We start from the raw sequence: 4912 nt of genomic DNA, 5'->3' as shown, positions 1-4912 counted from the left end.
TAATCCACTCATGGATTGACGGGCACTTGGGTTGTTTCCACATTCTTGCAATAGTGAATTGTGCTGCCATAAACATTCCGGTGCAGATGTCTTTATCGTAGAATGTTTTTGCTCTTTTGGGTAGATGCCTAATAGTGCTATTGCTGGATCAAATGGTATTTCTATTTTTAGCTCTGTGAGGTATCTCCAGACTGTTTTCCACAGAGGTTGCACTAATTTTCAGTCCCACCAGCACTATAAGAGTGTTCCCGTCTCTCCACATCCTTGCCAGCATTCGTTGACAAAACCATTTTTAAAGAAATAATACTGGAAATTGTGGAAGGCAGAGACTTCATTTTCATATCCCAGCTGGGTTTGGCCATTGTCTTACATAATAGATATAAAATCAATCTTTGTTGAATTAACCAGAAGAATTGATCACACATAATTCTATCCCAGTTACAAATTCTTAATAATAATTGTAACTAAAAAGAGAGAATAACTACATGCTTTATAAAATCAACTGTGTTCTTATGCTCCATGAGGGAGACCACGCATTGAGCAGGAGTGCTTTATGGAAGCATTGCATTTAACAGCACTGTAAATTACAGTTAGGATTTGAGCCAGTGGAGATGAAAAGAAACACATTGGCTGAGGCAAGCAGGGTAGACAAAGGCTGAAAATCCCGGGTATATTCAAGGAATAGCAAATGCTTTGCTTTGAGAAAGTGGGAGCACAGGATGAGAGTGGAGAAAGATAGGCTAGGCTGGGCATGGTGGCTCATGCCTGTAATCCTAGCCCTCTGGGAGTCTGAGGTGGGAAGATACCTTGAGCTCAGGAGTTCCAGACCAGCCTGAGCAATAGCAAGACCCCATCTCTACTAAAAATAGAAAAAAAAAAATTAGCAGGGTATGGTGGTGCACACCTGTAGTCCCAGCTCCTTGGGAGACTGAGGCAGGAAGATAACTTGAGCCCAGGAGTTTGAGGTTGCTGTGAGCTAGGTAGATGCCACGGCACTCTAGCCCAGGCAACAGAGTGAGACTATGTCTCAAAAAAGAAAAAAAAGAAAAGAAAGAAAAATAAATAAAAATAGGCTAGATTGTAGAGTCTTGGGTACTTTGTTAAAGAATTTCTGAGTGCAGCGAAGAAATGTGGGAAAATTAATCTGTCAACAGTGTACCGAGACAACTCCTAAATGACCTAGAGCAGGAAAGGAGGGAGTTTCTTGATCCCTTTCTAACAAAATCCTAAATTTATATCTTTCCTAATGTTCCTATTGTCAAATCTAACCAGGAATGGTAGAATACTAGTGGCTAATATTTATTGAGCATTTACTATGAGTGATGCACTTATATATATTATCTCATTTGATCATTGGAACCCTTCGAGGTGTGTACTATTATTTTTCCCATTTACACATGGAACAACTGATATTTAGCAAGATTAAGTAAATCATTGAAAGTCACAAAACTAATATTACAATGTCTGCCTTACTCTGTACAACTATACAGCCTCTGCTGAGCATAAAGTACATTTTCTGAGTTTGCTTGTAGTATTGAAAGAAGCATTTGCCTTACAGTCAAAAGACTCTAACTTAAATTTTGGACCTAGTCCTGTCTAAGCTGGGTACTCTTGGGAGCCAAGCATTCAATTTACCTGAACATATTTCCTCATTTGTAAAATGTGGCATCACTCAGTAACATTATCTAGTACACATGGTTAATGTGTTTTGAAGGTTAGATGTGACTATAAGTGAGGCGAATTTTAGTTAAATATAAGAAATGGTTTTTGAACACGAGAATTAACTCAATTAATTGAATTAATAAAACTCTGTGGTGAAGAGGATGCATTTGAAGAATTCAGAGAATGAATGAACATCTGTCAGATATTATAAGCCTTGTGGAACTTAGAGTTTAGTGGAGAAGATATGCCTTTAATAAGTAATTAATAACTAATGTAACAAGCACTTTCTATGTGGTAAATACTACACTATGTGCTTTACATGCATTATTTCATTTAATTCTCATAACATCCCAAAAGAATTCAATATCTCTCACAGGAGATTATGCAAGCCACACTAGATTTCTCTGTTGTCACATTTATTATTATTTACCTTTTAGAGATAAGAGAACTAAGGTTTAGAGAAATTGATTGACTTTCTCAAGAAAACAACTGGCAGATGTTTGTTTTCTGAACACCTCTGATAAACATTAGGCCATATTATACTTTCTTTTTTAACTATTGGGGAAAAATTGAAGATGATGCTTCATGTCAGGGATTTGCAGAAGCAATCATGAACTAAATTAAAGTATTATAAATGGAGTCTGTACTTGAAAAAAATTAAAATAATTTTAGTTCCTCTTATCTCCGGCCTCTCATATTTGCTTTTGAAAAATACTTTAACTCAGTCAAGGAAAAAAACATACTTTAACATTCCCTGGTTGCTTCTTAATCTTTAAACACAACATTCCTGAGCTGTAAACTGCACACTAAATAGCATAGTTCTGAAAGATAAAAATTCTAATTAATTTCTCCAAGTAATTTGATTTTGTTTTTAATTTCAATCTTGTTAAATTGGGGGGGTTACATAAGCATTTATATTCTTTGAACTCTTTGACTTGTACATTTAAAATCTGTGCACTTTATCGTATATAAATTATAAATCAAAAAAATTGATTGAAACAAAATGACAGAGGCATAGATGAATGAAAATGTTCCTTAATCATTCATCTAAATTCCATTGTTTCAAAGTAATTAATTCTCATTCTCTTTATGCTAACTTGACCTAAACTAGAAGAATCTTTTCAGAGAGAATCTTTGCAGACAAGTTTCTTTGCTTTGGAATTTTGAGAAATAGAAAACTTAGCAATACTCTTTCAAATTTCACAAATGGAATGGGGTAACTGTAAAAGAACGTATTTTAAGAAAGAGTATGTTTTTAATATTTAAGTAAAATGTATACTTTGTTAATTTTTATTATTAAAATAAAATATACTTGTTATTTTTTAAAATGTGGAATAAGTATAGGAAGTAAGAAGCTCAAGTACTATTTTACACCTCTCTGTCCTTTCCCATAACATATCACCCTCCAGAGCTAAATACCATAAACATTTTGATACTAATCATTCCAGACATTTTCTATGAATATAGGTAACACTTTTTAGATACAAAATGAAATCAAGCTATGGCTCTATTTATTTTTATTTTAAGATGACTTTCAATTAACATATATGTATACAAAGTACACAAATTTATAATTGTACAGTTTAATGAATTTTCATGAAATGAACACACTGGTCATTTAGCATCAAGATCAAGAAACAGAGCATTACCAAACCTTCAGAAGCCCTCTTCACATCCCCATTCACTACCCTTCATGCTGAAGGATATACACCATTCTCCTATTCTAAATTCTAACACCAATGTTTACTTTTGCCTGCTTTTGAAATTTCTATAAATGGAATCATACAGTATATATAATTCTTTGTTTAGCTTCTTTCCCTCAGAATTATGTTGTGAGATACATTAGTAGTGTGCTAGTAAATCCGCTCTGCAAAGTAGGGAGAAAGTTCTGATTTGTAGAATTTACTGATTTCCATGGTGCAAATACTCCCACCATGGGAAATTTCAGGGAAACAACACGAAGTCACTAAAAGTGCAGTTGGAAAGGGATTCCTATAATTGCCTCTTGTAAGCTGGTAATAGCAGTCTCCAGCACACCAATGGACCATCCATATCTTTTCATGTAGCAATGGTTCATTCATTTGCAGTTCTATGGACTAATCGATTGTACAAATATGCCACAATTTACTCACTCATTCTCCTCTTAATAGATATTTAGATTGTCTTCAGTTCTTAGCTATTAGAAATTGTGCTTCTGTGAACTTTTTTGTGCATAACTCTGGAGGTCATATGTATTTATTTTTGTGGGTATATATCTAGAAGTCATAGGTATATAAATATTTGCCATTAGTAGAAAATTTTAAAATTTTCTAAGATGTTTAAGTACCACAGCAGCAGGAGGGTGTGTGAAATTCCAGTTCCTTTATATCTTTGCCAACCAACTTGTATTTCCCTGATGATTAATAAAACGAAGCAGCTTTTTTTTTCGAGACAGGGTCTCATCTGTCACCCAGGCTGTATTGCAGTGGTGCGATCATAACTCACTGTAGCCTCGACCTCCCCGGCTCAAACTATCTTCCCACCTCATTCTCCCAAAGGGCTGGAATTGCAATCATTAGCACCCAGCCTAACTTTTCGTTTGTTTGTTGCCCATTTATACTCCTCTTTTTTGTGCTGACCAAGTGTTTTCTCCCATATTCTATTCTATTCTATTCTCCCGTATTTCTATTCTGCCTTTTTTCTTTTCGATTTGTAGGAGTTTTTATATATACTTATGCTTATAATTTTGTAATTTGTTTTATTCAATAATGCAGCCTTTATATCAGTGCATAAAAGATCTACCTTATTGTTTTCAGTCACTTTTTAATATTTTAAAGAATAAACATAAAAAAACCGGAGTATTTCATTATCAGTACCAAAACTTTCTACATAAACTTGATTCACATACAAATTCAATAGGTGGTCCCTGACTTATGATGGTTCAATTTAGGATTTTTTGGCTTTACAATGGCACAAAAGTGATAGACATTCAGTAGCAGCCATACTTCAAGTACCCATATAACTATTCTGTTTTTCTTTTTCCACACAGTATTCAACACTTTATTATAAAATATGTTTTGTGTTAGATGATTCTGCCCAACTGTAAGCTAATGTAAATATTCTGAGCATAGGCCAGGCGTGGTGGTTCACTCCTGTAAATCCTAGCACTCTGGGAGGCTAAAGCAGGAGGATAGCTTGAGGTCAGGAGTTCAAGATCAACCTGAGCAGGAGTGAGACCCCCATCTCTATTAAAAAATAGAAAAAATTAGCC

The sequence above is a fragment of the Propithecus coquereli genome, unplaced genomic scaffold (genome assembly GCF_000956105.1).
Source record: "Propithecus coquereli isolate 6110/MARCELLA unplaced genomic scaffold, Pcoq_1.0 Scaffold170, whole genome shotgun sequence".
Taxonomy (NCBI): Eukaryota; Metazoa; Chordata; class Mammalia; order Primates; family Indriidae; genus Propithecus; species Propithecus coquereli.
Note: the sequence above shows the minus strand (reverse complement) of the source record.